At 33.1% G+C, this 27,354-nt stretch overlaps 1 pseudogene; it reads left to right on the top strand.

Annotated features, from left to right (window-relative positions):
- Positions 1-21,523: 21,523 nt before the first annotated feature.
- On the top strand, positions 21,524-21,959 carry LOC124995095 (ubiquitin-conjugating enzyme E2 L3-like; annotated as a pseudogene).
- The last annotated feature ends 5,395 nt before the right edge of the window (positions 21,960-27,354 follow it).

Genomic DNA, 27,354 nt, shown 5'->3' with positions numbered 1-27,354 from the left:
ATGATAAATAAGTTAAATGACTGAACCAAATCATTGTACATGGTAAGACGAAAACTCCCAAAACTGTAATTGAAGGAAAATGAAAATAGTTAAAATCTTTTATTGATAATAGGAAGGAAAATTTGTGAAAAATGCAAGGAGTTTACTCTGCCTGCAATCTTAGAACTTGGATAGTATTTGAGTTTATGCTTTATCCAAATTGAGACTTACTTAGTATAGAATTCTTAATTCCATTGCTCAAATAACTCATTGCCTCTTCTGATTATTTGAAATTATCATAAGCCATCAGGAGAAAAGAAAAATATCTCTTTAAAAATGTTTTTAAAAAGGTGATACATATGCTGCTATAAAATTATACGTCAATATAGAGTGCCAATAGAGAAACAAACGTGAATCCCGTAGGACTAAAAAGAAGTGCTTTCTGTCTTAGCACCACCTGGTTAGCAAGAGCAGTGTTCTCAACCTGGGATCCTAGGAAGTTTAGATTGGCACTCAGTAGATCTGGGTTGAAACCCACAATTCTACATTTGTTTAAAGGCCACAAGTAAGACGTAGGTGTTGCCCACAGACCACACTTTGAAGACAAGAAGTCGGAACATCATTATAAGTGACCAGAACTGGAGATTGGCATGGCCTATTTGCCATAGTCAGAAGATTTTAATTCAATTTGGTTTCTCTAAGAGTTTGTGCAAATTTCTTGGAAGGAGAGAACAAACATTCAAAGTATATGTTAGTAAATGCAATTTCCAATAACCCCTAAGTCACTATGACTTTTATAGTCAATTTCAATTATAGCAGAGACTAGTATCCAAGACCAACATGAAGATGTTGCTCATCACATCAAAATTCAATTCTTGGCCAGGTACAGTGGCACATGCCTATAATCCCAGTGGTTTGGGAGTCTGAGGCAGGAGGATCATGAATTCAAAGCCAGCCTCAGTAAAAGCAAGGCATTAAGCAACTTAGTGAGACCTTGTCTCTAAATAAAATACAAATAGGGTTGGAAATATGGCTCAGTGGTCAAGTGCCCCTGAGTTCAATCCCCGGTATCCCACCACCACAAAAAAAATTGATTCATGTACCTAGCTGGCAACTTAAACATCACATGTTGGGTGTAGGTAGGCTACCTAGAGAATGCTTTTGTCATAAATGTACAAATTGGTAAATTCAGTGGTCTATGGGCACTCAAAATACAACATTGACTCAGAGCCTGTGGTAACTCTTGGGTCATGGCCAATTATACTGGGGAACCTGCTGTAGAGGCATATTTTTCACTGGCTTTGCTTTTAAACCTATTTTATTTACAGCATAAATTGAAATTACTAGGCAGTAATAGCTTTATCTTTTTAATTTCCCTTTTTTAAGTTCCCGTCATGATTTTGCTCTCTAAAAGCTTTTCCTTTTGTTTGATTAATTAAGCAAATTTATACACCCATTTACAAGGCATTTCCCCAAGTGTTACTGGAAAAACTAAACATACATTTTATATCGCACGTAAAGAAGGTTTGAATTATAAAGGATCCATCTAAATGATACATAAAATTTCCCCTCTACAATTAATATGCACACAAAGAAAACTACAGCTAGCAGGTTAGCACTGGATTAAAGTGCTTTCACCGGATCCATCATTTCCCCAGCACCAATCTCTGTCTCACTCTTTGCTCTTAGATAATTAAACAGAGCTCCTATTAGGGTTAATTTCATTAAATGAACTAAGTATTTTCACTTTGTCTCTGATCTGATGACAACTTATATAAGGGAATGGAAAGTGAGGTAAATTCAGTTTGCTGCAGCTTAACTTTATGAACAAAGAGGTATAACACTGTTGCTATATATTACCAGAATCAGCTTTCTTTTTCATCTTAGATGCTCCTAACTTGGGTAAGGAAAGCATCTAAGATGGAAAAGTTTAATGTTATTAGGCAAGACATGAGTAGAAATTTTAAAAATGACAGAATGATGAGACCATGGTTAAAAGTCAGTTCTTCATTTTCAGTAATAAAATAGAAAACAAGCCACTGGACAAAAGGCTTTAAGAAAATAAAAGCAATGATATTATCATAGGAACTGGCAACAGACATAGGAACTGGAAACTCATGTAGATTCGACAACTGTCCCCTTTGTTTATGGCAACAACTTTAAAAGGATCCCTTGCTGCTCCACATTGATACAAAGGTAATACTGTCAGAAGCAAGCCAACAACTTGGTTTTCTAATGTCTGTAGTTTGCCCAAAGGAATTGAACTAGCGCTTAGTTTTCAAGTTTCATTTTTGGCATTGTGTTTTCATAGACAGAACTCATGAGAATGGTCATGGATATTGTGTCAGGACCTTACATGGGCATGAGTTGGGGAGCAGGAAAAGAAGTCCCATATGAACGGATTGTGTTGGAGTGCACTGAGATGTGTGTTTGATACACACAATCTTCACAGAAAATATTTGTCGCTTCCAACTTTGCAATCTTAAGTGATTTTGAGTATTTAGAAGAAATAGCTAAGATGCTCTGGATATAGAGTAACTCAGCAACTTGACCTGTAAAGATCTGCCTGCCATCCTGGCCTGCATGGGTGTCCCATGTGCCCCAGCGTCCACCATTGTTCTGTACCAAACGCCACCACCTCTACTACAATGCCTGACCACATCTGATTTACCCAGGTGTGCTCTGAGTTTTCTTCTACTGGAGATGCAACTAAAAGATAAGCATCTCTTTTCAAAGTGTAGGTTCACTTTAAGGGGAGGAAAATGTTATTGGAATGATTTGGTTCATTCAAGTGCCAATGCTCTACTCAAGAGACAGGACAGGTTTAGGCAGGTGAGAGTTCAGCTTAACAGGGAACAGACGCTAGTCAAAAAAGTTTAAGCACTCTGGAGGGGTTGCAAGTGTCTGAGTACTATGCAGTTTTGGGAAAGGCAGAGCATGGAGGAATTTTCAAAACAATTATTTTCCTATTTTAAAACAGAACCTAAAACTTATACTAGAGCCAGTCACCTTTTCTCTCCTCTCTTTCCTCTGTCACCTCCCCACTGATACCTCAGACTAACTTCCAAATTTATAATCTTAGTCATTTATGGATTCAATAGACTTCAACAGCCTGTGATAAAAATCTAACTACTGAGTGCAATGCTTGTATGGAAAATGTTTCTACATGCATACCACTAGCCCAGGTATGCACCTGTTGAGCTTTATGCTTCTCAGGTACAGAGATACTCCCTGGACCCTTCCATTCACTATTGTGCTTACCTAAAGAGCAAGAGTCAGGATTTACTGGAATCCTTTGGAGTGTTTGCTGCTTCCCCTTAAAGAAAAAGAAGGTACATATATAATCAGAAAATTAAATACCTATTTAATTAAAAAATAAAAATAAACTACTGGAGTCTTATAGACTCAGATCCCTTTTTCCTTCAAAGGTTTTGTAGGAAATGAATCAGAAATATTTTGATAGGAATGTACCCTGATTGCAAGTTCATTTCTGTTCCCCACCTTGAACATTTTATAAATAATCACAGCTCTCAGAGGCCAGGTAAATGAGGACCCATGAAGCTTAAACTTCTTTAGCTCTGTGGCAAATCTACCTCTGCTCATGTCTTCCACATCCTTTCAGAATAAACTTATTTTCTTCCCCTTTTTTAGCTGAACTGTATGTATTTATTATATACAACATGATGATTGTTCTGGAATATGTATATATTGAGGAATGTCTAAATGTGATTAACATGCTTTACCTCATATACTTAACCATTTGTGGTGAGGACATTTAAAATTATTCTTTTAGAAAATCTCAAGAATATGTTTTCATTAACTATAGTTTCTGTTTTGTACAATAGATCTCTTGAATTTTTTCCTCCTAAATACATTTTATATCCTTTGACCAACATTTCCCCAACATTGCTCCCCTGCCCGCCCCCATTTTTAAAGAATTAAAAAATAGACATTTTGCAGACATAGTTTCTTTAGGTCAAAAATAAATGTCAAAATGTAAATCAAAAAGTACTATTTACTTTTCTTTAGATTGTTAGGAAACTTCTCTATTTGTTTGCAGTAATAAAAAATAATAAAATATAATACAATTACCATGTAATTTTAGTGCTTTGGTAGTGTTGAAGTACTTGTCCATTCTATATTCTCTGGTGGTTTTCTATGTTTATCTATTATGATTATAATAATCTCTATTCAATAAATAAAGCAATCGTGATGTGATGTGTATTAACAAGGCAAACATAAATCCAATCCAGTTGTGTTCCTTGATTTTCCTTTTTTTTAGAGGATGCACAAAACTGTTCATTTCCTTCAAAACCTTTCCAACAACTCAAAAACTACTTTAGTGATTTGAAAAAGAAAGCCTTTAATACCATGTATCACATTTATTATTTTAGTGGCAAGTTTTCACACTTCATCATTGAACCACGAATTCTGTCATCTTGTGAAAAGATAGCAAAATTGCCTACCACTGGTGAGATTTATAAATTGGAGCCGAGTGTGAAGGTAAACATGATGAGAAAGCACATTAACCCACCTAGAGTTCAATACAAGATTAACACTCCAGCCAAGATGTGTGTGAAAGGTTGCTAACACAACTGAAGATCAGAATTAAGATTATTCAGTTACATGCTAAGAACAATTTCTGAAAATTAGAAACATATCTCTGGATTTAAGGAATTTTAAATATACCTTCAAAATAAAACAGAACTTATTCCTAAACTAGATTTATCAATCTACTCAAAAAAACCCAATATTTTTAATCAATCTACTCAAAAAACCCATATTTTTTATGCATTTTCCCTAAGAAAAAAAAAAGAAAGAAAAGGATATTAAGGATGTTTAAGGTGAAACATAAGAAACTTGCTGAACAATGGAAGAGCAACAAAGCAGTGAAGGTGACCCCAGCTCTCAGTTTGTGGCAGCCAATGTATGCTTTCATGACTGAGGACTCATACAACTTTCAACTGTAGAAAAGCTTTCCCAAAGTATCTTAGGTTCAAGTTATCTATGATTCCCAACTGTGGGTTCTTCACTTAGCTGGCACCTGTTTTTCTTTTCATTGGAAAAAAAAAAAATGTTAAATACTTGTGCTCTTCTTTAAAAAAAGAACAAAAAAACCCTGTATTTTTTATAACAGTTTTAAATCCACAGCAAAACAGCATTATGTATAGAGATTTGTCAAATACTTCCTGATTACACATGCTTATCCTTCTCATTAACAACATCCCCAACCATAGTTGGGTGTTGGTTAGAACTGAATGAATACACATTGACCCAGCTTATCCCCCAAGTTCATATTTACATTTAGGGTTTACTCTTAGGATTGTACCTTCTACAGTACAAATTTAGTCTGACCTGCACCTTCCATTATAGTGTCAGTAGTTTCACTGCCCTAAATGTTCTCGTACTCCACCTATTCATCCCTCCTTTCCTTCTAACCCCTGAGATTCCTGATTTGACTATCTCCCATAGTTAAGATTTCCAGAATGGCTAATACTTGAAATCCTACTACATGCGTCTTTTCAGAGTGGCTTCTTTATAGTTATGTCCATTAAGTTCTTTCAACCTTTTTTTATTCTTGAAAGCTTATTTCTTTTTAGAGCTGAGCAATATTCCCATTACCTACTTGTAACAGTTTGTTTATCCAATTATATTCTGAAGGACATCTTGATTACATCCATGTTTTGACAATTATGAATAAAGTTTTCTATAAACATCTGGTTTCAGTTCCTTTTAGTATATACAAAGGAGTGAGATTGTTGGACATTATGGCAAGACTATGCCCAATATCGTGAGAAATTGGCATACAGTCTTCCAACGTGGCTACACCACTTTGCCAGCATTTAGTGGTAGTAATGTTTTTGAATTTTGACCATTCTAATAGGCATGCAATGGTATTTCATAGTTACTTTAATTTGCCTTTCCACAATGACATACAATGGGGAACATCATTTCATATGCATGTTTGGCACTCATGTGTCTTCTTTAGTAAGGTTTCTGTTTAGAGGTTTGGGCCATTTTTAACTGGCTTGTTTTTGTTCAGTATTAAGAATTCCTTTTGTATTTTGGAAAGTGGCCCTTGATCAGCTATGTCTTTTGAAAATTATTTCTCCCAGTTGTTGGATCTATTTTTATTCTGTTCACCTTGTCAATTTCAGACAAGAAGCTTTTAACTTAAATAAAGTCCAGCATATCAATTTTGTCTAGCATGGATCATGCCTTTGGTGTCAATTCTAAAAGACCATTGCCATGCTCAACAGCATCTAGATTTTCTTCTATGTTAATGTCACAGATGTTATAGTGTTGTATTTTACATTTAGGTCTATGGTTCATTTTGAGATATTTGTTGTGAAGTGTGTAAGGCCTATGTCTGAATTCATTTTGGAACATGTAAGTATCCATTTCATCTAGCACCTTTTGCTGAAAAACTGTATTTGATCCATTATATCTCCTTTTCTCCTTTCTGAAAGATTAGTTGATTAAATGTGTGTACACCTATACTAAGATCTCTATTTTTCCCATTGGAACTATTTGTCTCTTCTTCCAGTACTGTGCTGTCTTGATTATTGTTATCCATAGTCTTGAAGTGTGGTACCTTTGTTCTTCCCCTTAAATATAGAGTTGACTATTCTAGTTTTATTTTTTTTCTTCATAATAATTTTGATTTCAGTTTGCTGATTGAAAATAACTTTCCTAGTTTTGATTGGGATTGCATTGATATAGATCAAGATAGAAAAGAACTGATATATTGGCATTATTGAATGTTCTTATCTATGAACATGGCAGTATCTTGAATTTTTAAAAAAATATTTTTTGATATCTTTCATAATTTTGTGAGTTTCTTCACATACGGATCTTTCACATATTTTGCTAGATGTATACTTCTTTTTCTTGAATATTAATATAAATAGTATTGCATTTTCAATTTCAAATTACACTTATTCATTGTAGGTATACAGGAAATTGTTGATTAACCTCGTATGCTGGAAACTTATTAAACTCATAGTAATTGTTCAGAAGTTTTTTTGGTCAATTCTTTCAAATATCCTACATAGGCAAAAATGTCATCTGCAAACAAAGGCAAATTATTTTTTTCCTTTCAATATGTATGCCTTTTTAACCTCCTTTTCTTCTCATTGCATTAGCTATACTTACACAATAATGAAAAACAATAGTTAGAGATCTTTGTCTTTTTATTCATTTATTTTTAATGAAAAAGCTTCATAATTTATTTCCACTAATATTATATGACATATTTAGAATTTCTGTTGATAGTCTTAACCAAGTTGAGAAATTTTCCCTCTATTCCTATTCCTTATTTACCAAGTGGCTTTTTTTTTGTTTGTTTATCTTTTGTTTTTAGATTGTATAAAATGCTTTTTCTGCATGTACTGATAGGACCATGGATTTTTTTTCGTTCTTTGCTTATTGATGTAATAGATTATAAGAATTGAGTTTTGAATGTTAACTAGCTTTGCATACCTGGCACATATCCCACTAGGTCATGATGTATAGCTCTTTTATACATTGTTCAGTTTATTTGCTAATATTGTGTTGAGAACTTGAAATATTAGACTGTTTAATTGTATTTCTGTAATTCCTTTGTCTAGTTTTAGTAATAGGTTAGTGTTTAACTATTGAATGAGTTAAGAAATTGTTTCCTTCTTTTATGTGACATCCGAGCTTTGTTACATCAATTCGGTCTTACTATATTTATAAGTGGTAGTATTTGATATTTTTAAAATGTTCACTATGTGTTAGATCCTATTTTAAAGGCTGTATATTAATTTCATCAATACCTTATTTAGTTTTCCTGATATGTATGTGATCAAAGTATTACTTTTACCCCTATTTTTGGATGTAGAGTTACCCACATCTCTTCCTCTCTGTTTCCTCTCTCTCTCTCTCTCTCTCTCTCTTTCTTTCTTTCTCTTTCTTTCTTATTTCTCTTTTTTGTTTCTTTTTAGTTATACATGACAGCAGAATCATAATTATACAAGCATAGAATATATCCTCTTCTAGTTAGGATACCATTCTTATGGATATACATGATATTGGAATTCACTGTTTTGTTTTCATATATGTATATAGAAAATTTATATCCATTCATTCGACTATCTTTCCTAATCCCATCCTCCCTCCCTTCTCTCATTCTGCATTGTCTATTCTACTGAACTTTATTCTTCCCCTTCCTCTCCCCTTCGTATTGTTAGTTAGCTTCCACATATCAGAGAAAATATTTGATCACTGGCTTTTTGGGAACTGACTTATTTCACTTACCATGACAGTCTCCAAATCCATCTATTTTATGGCAAATGTCATAAAGTCATTCTTCTTTATGAGTGAGACATACTCCATTGTTTATATATACCACATTTTCTTTATCCATTCAACTGTTGAAGGGCACCAAGGTTGGTTCCATAGTTAGCTATGCAAATTAAGTTGCTATGAACATTGATGTGGCTGCATCAGTGTAGTATGCTGATTTTAAATCCTTTGGATATATACCAAGGAGTGGGATAACTGGGTTAAATGGTGATTACATTCCAAGTTTTCTGAGGCATCTCCATACTGTTTTCCAGAGTGCACCTATTGCAGTCCCGCTAGGAAAGTTTGAGTGTACCTTGTACCCTCAACATGCTCACCAACACTTATTGTTACTCGTATTCTTGAAATCAAGATGTGGGCAGAGGTTTCTCTCTCATTTGTGGAACAAATGTTGGCAGTTCCAATCAAAACTCAAGTTGCTGGCACAGTTCAGTTCTACAGAGTAATAAGGACTGTGGGTTTGAGTCTCTTACTAGCACATCTTTTAACCCTGAATACAGTATATTAGGAGAAATCTGATCTCCAAATAATAGTTTATTATAATTATTATTATCAAACTAATACTTAGCATTTTGTGTGTGTCAAGCACAGCTTTAAACACATTGTATGTTTTAACTCAATCTTCAAAGAAATCCCATAAGTAGCACCATTTCCTCTATATTATAGGCAATATAATAAGCTTACAATAATATATTTGTTAAATAAATTACTTATTCTTTTATATTTATAAAAGTGAAAGGAAGGGTTGTGGAAAGTTAATAGTGTGTAGGCTTCCAAAGGAAATTTGTAAGCAAACATTCCACTTTATTCCCATTTCTACTAAACTTTGGCATCATCAATAAAATCAGGATGGTCATTAATGCCCATAAATACTATCCCTGTTCCCAGTATTTTAATATAGCAATCTTGGGGAAGATTGTTGATTCATGAGTAGAGATATACTGTAATAAAAGAAATGAGGTAGTGTAAAGGGGAAATAATAGTAGTAAGCCTGAATACAAATTTGAAGCATGATTGAATATTCTGCTTATTCAGAAGGGGATTGATATCCCTGGGCCTTTCTACTGAAAAAGTTACTCAAGATAGGGACTGACTGTAGTGTAGTCATTTTCCATCATCATTTCCTAAGCTTGTGATCAGCTATGGTTACATTAACTATGGAAAAAGATGCCAAAACACTTGAATATGCTCCTGTGAGACCAAAAGCTAGATAAAAGAGGAAATGAACTGCAGAAATCATACTTTGATTACTGAAGGAAAGGGGAAGGGTTTTGCAATAATTTGACAGACACATCAAGAGTATGGATATTGTATGTGCTGATATGAATTGTCTAACTTGGATAATCAAATGGATATGGTCCAGATTATAGAGAGGCTAACATGGACATAACCTTTCTAAGCTTCAGTGTCATCATTTCTGAAGATAAAATCAGTGATTGGGTGATTGTCCAGCAATTGTAGGGCCCTGGGTTCAGTCCCTAGCTCTGAGAAAGTAAATAAATACATGAATAAAGATGAGTTGAACACTTACTTAATATTAAATATTAACTTATTAAAAATTTAAAAATTAATATTAAAAAAACACCTCAGATCTGGGCAGAGTAAAAGAGCTTAATAAATAACATTTATTATATTAGGTTTTATAATTTTGTTTTGAAAATTAAATGTTTTCATATATGTTATATGTAGTGCTTAGCTTGATAAGATGTTAATTATTATAATATTCATTTATTATTAATATTTATCTTAATTACAATATTTTAACAAATTTGCCAAGTGCTGGTTTTATGGTCAAGGTATATGCAATGCACAGAGGCACTTACCAGTAAGATCATGGAATATAAAGGTTTTAGGTAGGTTACTACACGTTTCTGAAAGTTTGGCATTACTAAGGAATATTGAAAAGCAACTTGAATCCTGGTTATTAAGTTATTGTGGGGAGACTGGGACATAGGCTAACCTTTATTTAAGAAACAGTTTCTGATCTTCTCAAATGAAATACTCCTAAAATTATGTAAATCATATAATCAATTAAATGGGAAGATTCATTAGCTACATTAGTGAAATTTGGAGGTTTCAGTGATCAACTCAAATACCCAATTTGTTAGATCTTGGATATTATTTGGCAACAACTTGTAGGAATTTTATGACCAAAGTTAAAAATCAATGGGATACGTGATGATTCCGTTTAAACAAGAGGTGGATGGATGAGAATACATGTCACAAAGGTCCTTATATTTACATTGTTGGAACTTACTTGACAAAATACTCAGTTAGTTCTCTAATAAGCTTCATCTTGGAACATGAAGCAAATTGTTTAAGCGTGGAAAGATTCATTTATTATTCAGCAGATGTTGCAATCTATAAAATGACTGACCTTACTGGTGCTGTTTCTTCATATAGTCAACCGGATGAATGAATATAAGCAAAAAAAAAAAATGATAAAATACTCAAGTTGATGGGGTGGTGTTCTCATCATCTACAGAGTATTGCAGGTAAGTGGTAGATTCTTCAGGTTTGTCTAAGAATGAAACATGGCATATACTTTATCTTGGTTTCAGGCTTAGTATGAGCCTGGTTCTTACTTACCAAAACAAGTTCACCAAAAATATTGAAGGCGATTTACCTATTCCTTGTTATTCCTCTGATGGAGAATATAATGAGCTTAGTGTAGGTCAAAAGAAAGAGAAAGGGAAGTAAATACACAGATGAACCAAATTGGGCCCTCTTCTAGTATGTCAGAGTTGACTGAATATTAGTCTGATAAATACAGTTCATTCCATAAATCTTCATAGTAGTTAAAGCATTTTATCACAGCTTATTAGACTGTGATAAAATGTATAGTTCAGTAGATGTCCTCATATATTCTGGAAATTACCAGCACCCATTTATATGGAACCTGTACTACTAGTTTTAATTAACTGAAATCATCTGCTTGGAATTATACTCTCAATTTAGCTCACATTTCAATCTCCATAAATTCTTTCTCAGTGCTTTACTCTGTAGAATGCAAATGGGTCCTGTGCCAGTCCCCAGGAATATCTAAATGGCATCAAGCAATGGCAGGATGTAGAACATTCAGCAATCAGATAGCCCTGGTGGAATGTCATGTTAAGCTAACTTTGTTATGTTGATTTAACCTGAAAAATAAACACATTTTCATTTACATTTAATTTTCCACTCCTTGTTCCCTGAATAGTATTACTATTAGAATATAAGGTAGTTGACTTGATCAAAGGAAAAAAGATTTTCTTCATATAGATATAAAATACCATTTGACTCTTTTTATGAAATGGTAGGTAAAATAATAGTTTATACTTAAAATATTATTGAATGTTATCCTACAATGATGTATCTAGGCATTTTTCTAAAAAAAAGAAAACAATATTATTCATTTAATTTTTTTGACCATACCAACATTTTTATAGTGTATTTAAAAAATCATTTCTTTAACAGTTAAAAATGAAATATTGCTAAATCTCAACATTTAAATGCTACATGAAAAATGTCAAATGATAAGCATGTTAAATTATATATGCAAATGATAATTATAAAGTAAGTTTTAAAATTGCATGTATCTAACTTTCAGAGAAGTAGACTGGGGTACAGTAAGCCAAGATGCTTGAAGTGTCAAAGAAACCTTTAAAATTTACTGAGTTAAGTTTAAAATTGACAACAAGGTGGCTGTTTGCTTATTTCTCTAGTATGTTCCCTTTCTATCAGAATGACAGTTAAGTCAGTGCATATAAAGTTTTGCTGGTTTTAATTTTGCAGACAGGCTGAGAAATCAGAGTTTGGGTTGTTTTTTCTAACGTGTCCCTGAACGGATATTGTCTGTTTCCATGGCGGCTATTGCCATTCCATGGATAGTTCTCAGCAAACAGTAGGTGCTTAATAAATATTATTGGTTAACTATGTAATTAAATTGGTAGTACATATTCCTATTTCTTGTGCTTCTTGGCAAACAGGCTAACAGAATGCAATGAGCTAATTTGCATCACATGGGTGAGCACAGAGAGTGTTTAATTCAGTCTAATGTTCTTTCCAAATAGTTCAATATTTCCTTGAATTGAGTCTCTTCCCTTGATCAAGCAGAGTGAGTAAGATGCTCTCTGGGAATAAAGTGTTCATCCATGTGATGAAAATTAACTCCTTCAGAGCACCAGGGAGTTAATAGTAAATTATTTTTTTATGGTACCAAAATGAATCAAATTGCCAATTAATCATTTCTTAGGGTATGTCAGAATACAAGCTGGGAATTTTTTAAGAACTGTCCTGGGAAGACACTCTTGCCTTCTTCCTAGCTTGCTACCTTGCTAGGCCTACAGGTCTTTCTCTTTCTCTTCTGCTCTTTGCTTCATCCGTGTCAAAGCCATTCTTTAGAAACGTATGCAGAATTGAGGGTGAGAATACTTTTAGAAAAAATGACTTCTAACATCAGTTGGTTGACTATTCAATAGTAGTCCTTCTTGCCATGCTAGCAGAGTCCTGATTGTGTTTCAGTCTCAAAATCTTTTCCAAGTGACTCGGGTAACCTGATGACTTGAAGCAATGGTTGGCTTGTTTCCTTTCTCAGATATTGGTTTAGGAGTGGTATAAGTTCCTATGTGACCTATGGGGTATGAGAAGAAATCTTTTGGGGTTAGCCTTGGTGAAATGTTCCTCACTGACAAAGCAGAGTACAAAAAAACAACAACCTCTCAGGTTCTGTCACAAGGAATTTGGATTTCCAAGTGAAATTGCCATCTCACCATGGAAGGAGGAAATGGGCTCAGGATGAGGCAAAGACTGAGGACCACAGAGTGGAGATATGGAAGAAACTGTGCCCTCGAAGATCCACTGGAAGCCTCAGCTCTAATTAGCAAGAGGAGTTAATGGATGTGTGAGGAAACGTCTGGCATACTTTAGAATCAAATTGTTCCTTATTGCTTACACAATTTGAGGGAGAGTTAATTGACATGCTAATTGAAGACAAGTGAAACCCTCCTCTGGGCCTATCTTAAACCACAAGACATAGATAAATTTTTAAAAATAATATCTGAGAAAGACTCAAAAAAGATCTGTACTTGTCAAAACAAGATTCTAAATAAAGATTGAGTCTCAGTGCAGACATTCAACTAAGGTATTTCTTACCATTCTTCATGTTGTAAGGAAAGAGTGTGGTAGGAAAATATTTAATATCTTTATTTATTAATAATTATTTAATTATTCCTGAGTGAAGTAAATTTTTCTCCTTCTTAAACCTAAAAGAATATATTTATTTTTAGTCTCTAGAAAAATTTAGTGATGGACCCAATGATATCCTTTTCCAGGAGAAAACTTTGATTGCAAATCACAGACAGTATTTTTATTGAACTTTATCACAAAAAAAGGCATACTGTGGTCAGAGAATCTTCCTTAAAATGGGAAGCCCCACAAAGAAGTAGAAAATTACTTTGTTGTTATTAGATTAAACAAATAAAAACAAGGAGGCATACTCTAAGATAAACACACATATTGTTAGACATAATCTTATTGAGAATGAAAAAGCAAGTCAGAGTAAGAAGGGTATAAATGAAAAGAAAGGAAAATGTGTAAATGGGTGCTTCTTTATAGATACCATTTGATAATTCAGGAGCAATTGAAGAAGAACTGTGTACTCTGAATTGTTATCCAAAGATCACAGATTAATTTTTTAAATAAGTAGTCTTACAGTTAAATATGAGGATAGAGTAATGTCATGATGACATTTCACAGAGAAGAAAAACACATTTCATAAACTTAAAAATAATAAACCATATTCATCTGAACATCTGGTCATTTCAGATGAGAAATCCAAAGGATTTGTACTGCATATTCTTACATTAAAAATTGCATACAAGTCGTGGTTGGGAACAAAAGAATCACTTGTGTGCTTTTAAAATGTTAGAGTCACTTAGATAATTAATTAGTTGACACTCACGTATGTTTTTAGTTTGCAATAGTGCTATGTGAATGGCCCAAAAGAATACCCAGTCACTATAATCCTGTTAACCTTGACTGCAAAATGGAGTAGCATTCACAGCTTACTTTTATCTATGTAAAAAAAAATGTTATTTTCTTTCCTTAAAATAAAACAATCCCATCTTTCATTGCTCCTGGCTGTGTGAAATACTATTATAGTTGAAAGAGAATTTGCATAATGTTTTTGAAGGGCTTAATAGCTGTAATAATTTTAATCTATATGAAATGTTTATTATATATAAAAAGACAAATTTTTTATTGTGAGAGAGGATTATTAAGGCATATCATCTAATCAAGAGAATAATAGTAATAAATGGGTAGATGACTCTTGAGGGTTTGTGTTTTGCAAATAGACTTGAAATACTCCTGTGCTGAATTGTCCAATGACTCCCTTTGGAAACAAATTATTAGAAAATGAGGTTCTTTTTAATAGTTTATCTTAAAATTGGTTTGTTGTCCTCAATGTGATATCTACCCTAGTCTTAGGAATTATAAACTATTCTATGAAAGGATCTCTATAGGGAATCTTGCTTTATCTTTTTATCCTGGTTTTGATCTGGCAGTACCCTTTCCTTATCTTGAGAGTTCCAGATAATTGATAGGGACAAAAGGCAAAATGGAGATTTCTCTGTCATGATTCTCCTGTTATCATATAAATCTACAATCTATTCAGTATTAGACTCCTATGATATATTGAAAGATGAGTTTGGTAATTTGATATTAATGAAAATAATTAGTCAAATCATATTATGGGGAAAACCTAACTTCCTCCTTTAATAATTTATGTATGAGGCTTCTGAATGTATTCCTTCTAAATCTAGCTGCTTAGGAAATCAAGTCTTGTGTTTGCATCTGGAACTAATTTTTTTTATTTGCTAAGGAATCTTTCTGTTCTTTGTTTCTTCATACATAAAATGAATATAGTATGAATGATATGGAATTGTCTTGAGGAATAAATGACCTGATGTCTGTTGAAAGTGACTAGCATATGATGTGTGTATATGTATATATTATGTAGTAAGTACTCAGTGTCTCTTTTAAAATGATTTGATATTATAATTTTTTTGAGGAACCAACTCGTATAAATGAGTTCCTTCAATTTCAAGCATCATTTAAAATGGCCATACCTTTACCATTGTCTAAGTGGCCCAGAACTGTCTCAAAAAATTAATGAATAAATCATTACCTGTAAGTGCATACCTATATAAATATGTACTTACTGTTTTAAATGAAGAATTGTTCCCAAACAACTCTAAAAAGATATTTAAACATTATCAGTTTTGCCATTTAACTGCACCCACAAAAAGCTTTCATGGATATTGGCATTGATGTTAAAAGTTGTCAAATTTTGTGAGCAACTGTGTTTGTATTCAGTATGTAGGAAAGTGCCAAATCAGATTCTGTTACAAATGTGAAATGTAATATTTATCATTTACCAATGCATGCAAGTGTGCAGAATCCAATGCCAGAAAATATAGAAAGTACACACAGAACATAAAAAATAATGCTATAGTCTTAAGTGCTTAACAAACCATTTATAAGAAATATTTCTGATTCATTATAATTCTGAGAAGGGACATGTTTCTGATCCAATGTCATCAAAGTTTATACTTAAGAAGAATGATTTTAGAATATTTACAAACATTTTATCTTTCCATTTTTCTTTTATTTTTACTTATTTAGATGTATTATCACATATTTCAAGGAGATTTTGATTCTTTATGGAGATAGTATTTAGACTTTTTTAAAGTGAAAGTCTAGTTAAGACTTTAAATGCTTTGACAGAAGAAGTTCCAAATCTATGTGCTCTAGGCTTTGTAGACCACTGCTGTTTCTCTTCGCTGTTTGCATTTGGCAGCATTAAAACAAATGTTGCCATAAAAGGATGCTCCATGTAGCTCATGACCCATTTCAATGAATGCATTATGAGTTCACTTGAAATGAAGGTCTCTTGTCTTCCAGTCCTATGCTGGGATGCCTCTATGAAGCAGCTACAGTATTTCACTTAAGATTAGCCTTCACTTCAAAGAAGATTGAAGTGGCCTTGGAAAATATGACCTGTACAGTTCCATGGGAGAAAAAGCACTGTGCAAATAAGATTATGTGAGAAACAATAATTTCAGGAGAGAAGTAAGTTTCATTGTAATGCACAGAGTAATCCCTGCAAATTAATATTTAGAGTCTATACATCTATTAGGGCACTGGGATCTCTTATATTTTTATAAGTAACCCTTTGTCTACTTGCATAGTATATAAATATGGCCTAAAAGTTATTTCAAAGACTTGCCTATCTTTTTAGCACCATTCCCATTGCCTGGAACAGTAACTTGAATATAGAACTTTATTAATTTTTTGAATAAATAAATGAACAATCAGCATTATATGTATAATTTACAATATATGTATATATATATAAACAGAAATGTTTTTCAGATTGAAATTACTAATATTAATGGGTTTATTTGTCAAATGTATCTGGTAATTTTTATTTTTGGTGGTGGTAATTGTTATTGAACTTCAAGGTACTCTACTACTAAAATATATCCCATCATTTTCATTTTTTATTTTAAGACAGATGTGTATAATACCAGGCAAATAATGCCCAGGTTGGTCTGGAACTTTTGATCCTATTGCCTCATACTCTTAGTTTCTAGGGTTATAGGCGTGTGCTGTGCATAACCCTGATAACTTTTTAGAAATAGAGTGTAAGACATTTTCTTAGATTTCTGAAATAAAGAGAAGCTAAATATAATTTTCACCTAACACAATATTTCCTGCATTCACCCAAGGAGACGTTTTCAAACATGAGTTTATATAAAATTTAAAACTGTATTTCTATTGGATCATTTATTTTTATTTATAACTTATTATTTTAATAAGACAAAGTAAATAAATATTTACCCATGCCCAACTTAAGAACAGAGCATAACTTTGGAACTTCTCTTTGTGTTCCTCTGGGTGGCGTTATTCTATCCTAATACCCATTCTCTGGAGCTCTATGTCAATAATTCACCACTTTTTGTGTTGTCTACCAAATAAGAATGCACATAGTAGGTACTCAACTAATATTTTAATATTTATTGGAGTGATTGAATAAATGTATGTGTGTGTGTGCGTGTGTGTGCGTGTGTGTGTATTCATCAGTGTTTAGACTTCTTGGTTTTGACCTGTATATGAATAAAGGTGATTCACTTTATGTAGAGATTTCTATATATGTTCTGATTGAGTAGGTATAGGATATTCAAAAACTTGCATCCCTCAGAAAATTCTGAAGTAGGCGAACTCTGGACCACACTTTAACAAATACTACATCTGTCAATCTATCTTTTTATAGCCACAGAATTACAAAGAGAGAGTGATAAGAAACATTGAGAATCACTGCAGATGGGGATATTAATCTTTTATCACTTTTAACTCAAACTTCCAGTTTAGGAGACTGATTTAAGGTAGATAAAATGCATTAATGTGCATTTACTTAGTTCATACCAGAATATAGTGTGTTTTGTCTGTTTAACCTTGGGCAAATTATTTAACCTCCACATATTTCAATTTCTTTTTTAGTTGAATGAATATTATGCTTTTAGATAAATATAATACCATACCTCCCTAAAAAGGGTGTTATAGTTTTACTTTGTATATATAAAGTGCTCAGAACAGTCTCTCACATTTGTTAGACAGTAAATTTTAAATATTACCACTGCTTTTACAGATGAAGATTTGCTAGTTACTTTTTAGTACTTTATTTGTATAGTCTTTTCTGACTTTTTTTCTCTTATGTTTTTCTTTTAGCATTGTGGATACCTTAATTTTTATTTTATAATGATAGTACTTGTATGACTATAAATTTACATTTTCACATTACTTTTGATGACAATTAAAGTGTCAATCTGAAATTTTTTTTTAATTTTTTTTTTTTTTTATGCTACCTTCACTCTGTGAATGTGCCCAGAACCGTTGGAGGCATGGAGCAGAACTTGCCATTAGGACACATGCCTACTCCAGCAGCTCACTTACTTGGGTATGTCTGAGCTCTTTCCTTTACAGTCTTCTACTTGATGAAGAGTGTGTTGGAGGGAAGCAACTACAACAGCTTTTAATTCACATATGTTACTTTCTTATGAGTTTCCATATGAGAGCAGTTGGAGACTAGAAACTGTGGTCTACAGTATTTAAATTCATGGCCACCCATACTGCTCAGAGGAACTATGCTGTGTATTAAAAAGGCAACTTGTGGCAATTTTCAATTATCTGGGGGATAGGTTCAAATGTCCAAATTAGAATTGCTGGAAGAACACAATAAGTCCCATATAGTAAAATATCTTCCTTAATTCTATATTTACAATTATTTAATAAGTACCCTAAGGTGGGTACTATGTGAAATGCTCGGTTTCTAGTAGTGTAGAAATAGTTCACAATGCTTTACTCACAGCTTTTACAGTTCCATTGTGTAGGGATGGAATTGAGGGACAAAGAAAATCAACATGTACTTTCTTATCAACTGTCAACTTCTTTTTGTGGGTGGGGGTTACCAGAGATTGAACCCAGGAGCACTTCACCACTCAGTTGCATCCCTAGCCCTTTTTATTTTTTTTTATTTTGAGACAGGGTCTCCACTAAGTTGCTTAGGGTCTTGCTAAGTTGCTGAGGCTGGATTAGAACTTACTATTCTCCTGTCTCAGCCTCCTGGGTTGCTGGTATTATAGGTGTGTGCCACTCAACTTCTTTGGAATAAATGAATTTATCCTTACACCCTTTGTTTCATTATGTGGTTTGGCCTAGGAAACATAGGCATTTCCTTTTTTGTAAGGTTTGTCAATTATTATACAACTGCATCATGCAATACTGTGGCGTCAGTTACACTTAAATCAAAAGAGCTAATAAAATCATTTTCTCTAGTTCTGGTCCCTCAAATAAGTCAGAACAAAGTTCTAGAATGTGAAAGGGTAGAGTAAACTCAATATCCTGCTAGTTTTGGTTCAAGTTAAAACAGCATCCTGTCATTGAGAATTCTCATTTTAAAACAGTTAATTTCTACTGGAATATAGAGTACTAGTAGAGCAACATGCAGAGGAAATGGAAATGAGGTTGCAAGATTTAGAAAGGAGCAAAAGTCATAGAAGGGGAAATCTTTGAATTCCAGACCTACCAAGGACTGTGAATTTTGATCATGTTCCAAAGTATTTGAGAACTGCAATAATCATTACAATTGAACTTCAGAGAGACATAGTTACAATAGTCTATAGAATAAATCATCTCCTCAAATACTCTACATCATCTTTAAAATTTTAACAAAGCAATTAAGAGCAACCTAACTCTTTCAGATTAGTGTGTTTTGTTCTATCACTTGCCACGATCCTCACTCACCACATTGACAGAAACTATGTCTGAACCAAGCCCTGTGATTTACGCATAAATTCAAAGTGGTATGTATTCTTCAAATCAATATAAATCTGTATGTTTATAGATTCGGAATGGGTAGCTGCCATCAATGGTGGGTGCATTCATTTATTTAACCATTAGCTATTTGCTTATTGAGTCTAGCCTGTGCCGTGCTGCAGTTCTACACCTTGGGATGCCAAAGTGAACAAAACAGAATAAAACCCCTGTCCTTAAGAAGCATTCATTCTCATGGGTACAGATAGATTGATGAACAACATATACATGCGAATTTCACAGTGTATTAAAAATGATGATCACTGTTATTTGGAAAGATGAAGTAGAGAAGCTGAGTAGTAGTAATGGGGACTTACTATCAGCTGGAGTGGGATTAGAGCTAGAAAAGGCCTCATCAAGAAGGCGACCTCACACACACACTCATATGCATATGAATATCCTTATTTAACATTTAGAGATAGCTTGGTTGAAGCCACACACTCTATCATGCTGCTATTAAAATAAGAAAATCAGACATTTTCTTCTTTCTAAACAATATTGTTGTACTATCTGAAATCAGAATTTTTCTTAAGCTGCCAAACAAGTTGGATATGATTCCCAAAGACTATCTACTCTGTAGCAGCCAGGTAAAAATTTAAAATTTGCATTTGGCATAGTCTAACTTCACATGAACCATAGCAAATAATGCCACCAAGAGCCTCTTTGGAGTATGTTTTGCAGCTCCTGGGCTCAAAATAAGGCAGTAATACCCATATAGTCTCAAGAAGCCAATTGAGACTTCAACTTTTCCAAAGTGATCTAAGCCAGTTTTCCAGACTGTATGGTGCAGATCTCCAAGGGAGTACATCTTGGTTAGCAAATAAGTAGCATGCTTGCTCCCTCATCCACACAGATTTTGCTAATGAGTCATGACAGTTTTTGCCACAGAATACTGAAAGTGCCTCAAAGTTCTTCTTAAGTTAGCCTTCTGGGCAGCCAATCCCAGTCACGCTGAGAAGGATTTTCAGATAAAACAGAAGTGCCTTCAGTTGATAGAGATTAAAATCTCTTTCTAATATTGATTCTACCCATAGGTCCCCTACTATTCATTTCCATGTGGACAGAGGATGATCCTCCAAGTGGGCAAGAATGTGATTCAAATCTTTAATTTCCATAACAGAATATGACCTTGCTGCCAGACCATCTGGTAGCTTTTCAGTTATCAACATAGAATATGTCTGTGCCAAGTCTTTGCCTAAGATTACAATCTTGAAAAGACTATTTTTTAACTCCAGGCAAAATATGGTGGAGGCAAATGCTTGTCATAAATATTGATCTAAAAGAACATGATAACAATTCATTTCACTAGTAGGTTCAGTTTAGAGTACTAGAAAACTTTGTTTATTTCTCTCTAGCAATAATTATAGCAACTGATTCAATCATCAGGTTTCTAATTTACCAATATGAACAATAGCTATATGGTAACACTTTCTAAATTATCCACAGCTACTAAAGACATTGTTATTCAATAGTTTTTCTATGTAATAAATCATATCTAAATTTAAATTTAAGCAATATTTACTTTCCCTGAAAGTAGCATTTCATGTCACAAGAAATCCCTTCTGTCAGATGGTTTTGTACCTCAGCTGCCACAAATTTTGAATTGAAATTTAATTTTCAGTTGCCATAAAAGTCTCCTCCATGTTTTATAATTCAATTTACAGCCTTCTTGCTAACTATTTTCTAAATTGACTCTGACCTTCGAAAAATACCGTGTGAAGAACATGAGTTTTATTTCAGACATATCCAGTAGTTTTAGTAGGCATATGTGTATTAGAAATTAATAAATGAGAGATCCAAGATGGCAGCCAACAGGAAGAGAAGAGAACTGCAAATGTGCAATAAACACTTCCCATACTTCCAGGTTGATGAAGCTAATTTATTGATTTGGCAAGGGTTTATTGTTCCTGATCACCCTTCACATGATAAGGGTGCCTTCAGAATCAAAATCAACTTTCCAGCTGAGTACCCATTCAAACCTCTGAAGATCACATTTAAAATAAAGATCTACCACCCAAATATTGATGAAAAAGGTCAGGTTTACCTCCCAGTAATTAGTGCTGAGAACTAGAAGCCAGCAACCAATAATGACAAAGCAATCCTGTTCCTCATAGTACTGGTAAATGATCCAGACTGAGGCACCCCTTATGGGCTGACCAGCTGAAGAATACTCTAAGGACCATAAAACATTCTGTAAGATCATTGAAGAGTTTTCTAAGAAATATGGGGAAAAGTGATCTGTGGATTAAAATCTGTGGCAAGTGATTCCAGCAAGTGTGACAGAGCCCCCAAGCAGTGCATTCCGATGTCCTGCAAAGCAAGACTCTAGAAAATCGACATGACCCACTGCCTGTTTGCTTATGGCAGTTATTAAGTTTCTACAGTTTTCTTTATCAAAAATGCTCTAGGTAACTTGCAAAGAAAGGACTAAAAATTTCAGATGTACTAAAAAAAAAAAAAAGAAAACGAAAAAGAAAGAGAAGTTAATAAATGAATACAGGCTTAGTTTGTGGATACCTGTGAAGGATACTACGGTATTCAACTTTTATTCTTCGTGCAGGCTCCTGCAATTTTTGTCCTGCTCCTGAGAATATGGAGTGCTGCAAGCTCATAACTCTGTCTCTCATTGATTTTTGCCCTCAGTATCAGGACACTGTCTTACCTCTGAACATGTCCTTCCTAGAGGAGGGCTCATGGTCAGTCACCATCTGCTGCAAAGATACGAAGGCTGTGCCATTCATTTCAATTTGGAGCAATTGTAAAGGGCCATTGATACAGGTGAATCATTTAAGAGTACTACTGAATAAACTTTCTGCATAAATCTCCCCATCTCAGAGTCTGTTTCAGGGAAACTTAACTATTCCAATATCTCCCTGAGTTTCTTTCCTCTCTCTCTCTCTCTCTCTCTCTCTCTCTCTTTTAGATAGGAACTGGATTTCCTACACAATAAATCTAAACACAATACTGATGAATTAATTCAGACCATGAATGCTGCTCACATTTTGTAGTGTAGCTTGTTATTTTACAAATAGTACTGTGGATCAACTAGTCATGTTTAACCTACCTGTTAATGCTCAATTTTAATCTAATTTTCAAAACAATTTTTCAGAATTCATATAGGGTATGAGCAGATATTAGAAATTGCTATTATTTTGTTGTTTGATTAGGACTTCAAAATAAAAATCTCTGTGACTGGTTGTTGAATAAAATGGTGTAAAAGACGGTATTTTGAACATACATAAAATTCTTCTGCTAGTTAATAAAATGTATATGTCACAGCAATATATTAATCTTTGTAGCAGGAAAGCTGATTGTAAATTTAAGATATTACACTTCTGTTTATATTCCTAGTCCCAAGGCAATCTTTAAAGTGACAGCTGAGCTATTAGTTAATGTTTTCAATTGATGAGTAAAGTTATCCCTCCTAAATGGACTTTGCACATTTTAGTAAAGTATGACACTAGGCAAATTTATCTAAAATGAATAATGTACTCATAACATATCATAAATATGCTGTTCCTACCATTTGCTTGAGAAAATTTCAAGAAGATAATTTTGATTCTTTACATATAAAGATGTTATTAATATTTTCAATTTTAAGCATCTGAAGATATTTGTTAGGAATTTGTCAAACTTAAAATTTTCTCTTAAAAATTTATATTCTTGATAAATATTGATCACTGAGAAAAATTGGAAAGCCCCTCCTTATATAAATTAATTTAAAGAACTTACTTAAATATTACATTAAACAAATAACCCATCTTTCTTATTTCACCATGTATATCAGGTGAGTGGCAACTTCAACATGTTTCTGAATATAATGTAATATAAGCAAAGGATTATACTTATGTTTACTATTTTTATTAGTTAATTAATATACACTTCCCGTAGAAAAATTTGCAAATAATAATAAATAGTATTTATCTTTGAACTATCCTAAAATGGAGTGATTTTACAAAAATAGTTAGATTTTATGTTGATATAGTCCACATATAAAGATGAATGTGCAGCAAAATTGGTAACACTTTTCTTATAGTAGCTTCAGAAGTTTTTAAACAATATGACCAATATTTCAAACTCTTGTATATACCTTTTCCTATTTCTAGTCGGTCTTTCTTTTCTTTCTAGTTTTAAACATAATTTTAAAGATACTGTTGAGCCATTTGCCCATGTTTACCACATTGGTACATATCCATAAATAAATATAGGTATTGTTTTGCCTTTCAAAAAAATTTTATACATAAGGAATTTCATATTGTAACTGTCATTATGCAACTTTCTTTCAGTCTTTATTCTGGTTTGAATTTTACTGCTTTTAGTACATATAATATCTGCTACATTTTAATTGCAGTTATGAACATTGTATGGATATGCCACCATTTATTTCTGCATTCTCCTAGGACAATTTTGCATGCTCATTTTGTCATTGCTGTTGTTGTTGTTGAGCATATATTTAACAAATAATGATATAGATCATGTGTTTATATCCTAGTCCTGTGCAAAACTTTCTTTTGGATAGATTGGGCACATACCCAGAAGTGCAACTGTGGAAGATGGACTATGTTCCTTTAATAGATAAAATTATGAACCTGGTGATATTACATATTTATACATACAAATTAGATTTTAAGCCTGATAGTTCTTAAAATGAGTTGCTTTGAGAATTCCACCATTTACATTTTATAGTGTTTGTTTTCTTGGTTTGAAAATAATTATTCATCTTCTATGAATTTATCTTTCAGTTATTATTGACACTTTCAGAGTTTGCTTTTTAATCTTTTATTTGTTCATTTTCTTTTACTGATTCATTCTAACTAGGGAGTCCCCTCACCATTCTGATCTTTTTCCACATTTCCTTTTCCTCTCCTCTCATTCTTGTCTTCTATCTAGATTTAGTTTTTCAACAACTCTGTACTTGCCTTCACATCTACATTCCAGGATCAAATTTATTTTTTTCTGTCCTCCTGCTTCTCTAGATTTGCAATCTTAGTGACCTGAAGCCTCAGGTCACTCTTGGAAGATGTTTTTCTCTTTTCTTCTTTCACATTCCTTTTATCAGTGGCAGAACTTAACTCAGGTTCTGGCTTCCATCAAGAAGTTTGATTTCATTAATGCCATAGAGAATGGGGGTACTTGTGCTCTCCTTGGTATGAAATAGGACCCAGTGCATACACCTTCAGCATTGACCTGCATGTGACATTTGTTTTTATGCCTGGAAACATTATTCTTCCTTTTAATTCAGTTATACCCTTATACATTTCTATTTTTCAATAACTTATTTATAATTACTAGACTTTGGAGTGGGAGGTGAAGGATGGGGAAATTCGTGAATTTATGTTGAGATCCTGACTTCGTTATCATGTTGTTATCTGCTTTTCAGTTTATATTTCATAAGTCCATACTTGTTTTAATATACCCACAAATATAATATTGGTTTAGTAATACTTAAATTGACTCTCATAAAGTTGTACCATATTTTATTTCAATTTTGTAATTACATGAATTAGAATTATTTCAATCTAACTTCCAGATTTTTGTAACCATAAAATATTTCAGTGAAGACTTTTCAATATACTCTTTTGTGTACTTGTTTAATTATTCATTTTGCTAAAGTTACAATTTGAGGGTTAAAGATGTGTATGTTTAAGATTGGAAAATAAAATTTAGAAAAACAGTTTAAATAATTCATTTTTTTAATTGAAGAAAAAATTGAGAATAAAACTAATTTCCATGTAACTGAATTATTATTTGAAATTCAACCTCAGAGAAGATGAACTTGGTAACCTTACAGTTAGTCAACAAGTAACAAGTGTTTTTCATCAGTGTATTATATATTATACATGCTGTAAGTCAAAATTTTTGAAATATTTTGTTTTCCCAGTACTTCTTTATATTCTTAAGTACTATTCAGTACAACAAAGTGACATTTTTGTGTGAATTATAGTTCTTCTTATTTGTCATATGAGATATGAAAAACAAAAAAAATTAAATTATTTATCATTCATGTAAAAATAATACTAATGATCTAATCACATGTTAACATAAATAAATTCATACACAGTAAAATGCTATTTTCCAAAACAAAGAATAATTTTTAGCAAATTTTAAGAGTTGCGTTACTTTACAACTATTGAAGTCTCTTTTAATGTTGAATTTAATAGAAGTTATCTGGATTCTCAGCTTATTCTACATTCAATTTGTTACCAGATATTTTGTTTTGATTTTGGCTAAATCATAGGAAGTAATCCAGCTTTTCATACATATGTAGTGAATGAAAGGGAAAGTTCATATATTTTCAGACTGAGGGTAGTTTTTATTAATACTGCATCAAATTTAACACATGTTAGTTTCTTAAGTGTTGTTATAATGTGAAATATGAAATTTTATAAAAGTAATAAATCGAATGGGCACAGTGGAGCATGCCAGTTGTCCCAGAGACTGAGGAGGGTGAGGCAGGAGAATTGCAAGGAGGCCATCACGTCTCAAAATAAAACATGAACAAGGGCTGGGGATGTAACTCAATGATAAAGTGCCCCTGAGTTCAATATCCAGTACCCGTACCCCCCAAAAAGAATATTTATTATACCTTATTTTGTTAAAATTTACTTGTTTATCTTCACTTGAACAGAGTTTTGGAATACCATGCATCCATGCATTGGTTATATGAAAAAGATTGCTTTACTGGCTTAGGAAGACATCCCAAAAGTTGATGTATTCCATTGTGTGATATCAAGAAGAATGACAAAAAAAAAAAAAAAAGTCCTATATTGTTAGTCCCACATCAAACTTATCAGGAAAGTCTTCAATATTAGAAAGGTATCTAGACCACATTGACCAATAGAAACTGTTTCCAAATTACAATTCTTATTCAAAATCTCAAATTTTACCATTGTCAAAAAGTACTATTGATTTTTTTGAAGTGGTAGGCTCATTTTCAAGAACATATATGTGAAGTATTTAAATCTGAATAGTCATAATTTATCTTTACAATAAAAATGTTTTCCTCAAAATGTTGGCTAGTTTAGTTTCTGCCTCAAACAATTACATAAGCAATTTTCTGTGAGCTAACTGTCATATTTCAGAATGGAGTACATATATTTTCCATTTTATCAGACTATGAAAAGATGGTATTCTAAGGGCTGTGATATGGAAAGTGCATTGAAGGGCCAGACAAAGATGTTCTTCTTGGAAAGACTCATTGGACAGCTATTGTTGTAACTTGGTCAGAAGATGATGTGACAGTCCCAGAGTAGGTTCAAAAGGCAGTTTTGAGGGATGTGTAAAAGTGGAAAATATCAAGACCTAGGTGACTGATGCAGGAGTGGTGGAGAGGGTGTGGAGAGGGCGTGTCCTTGCTTTGATATTTGGGTGTATCCTGTGATGCCACTGAGATCAAGAATAGAATAGAGGAAGGGGAGAAATGATATATTAAGTTTCCAGGGAGAAGAATTGGATATGCTTGTAAGTGATCTTGGAGAAATATGGTGTAGACTTGGATACAGAGCTCTGAGGAGCATTCTGGTCTTTCTGCAGATTTAGTGGATACAAGTTCTGAGAGTGAATGAGAGCAATTAGACAAGGATGTAGAGTAGGAGAAGAAAGACAAGGAGAAAAAGTGAGATACACAGAATT

This window comes from Sciurus carolinensis, chromosome 10 (genome assembly GCF_902686445.1).
Source record: "Sciurus carolinensis chromosome 10, mSciCar1.2, whole genome shotgun sequence".
NCBI lineage: Eukaryota > Metazoa > Chordata > Mammalia > Rodentia > Sciuridae > Sciurus > Sciurus carolinensis.
Note: the sequence above shows the minus strand (reverse complement) of the source record. Positions and strands in the feature narration are given on the sequence as shown.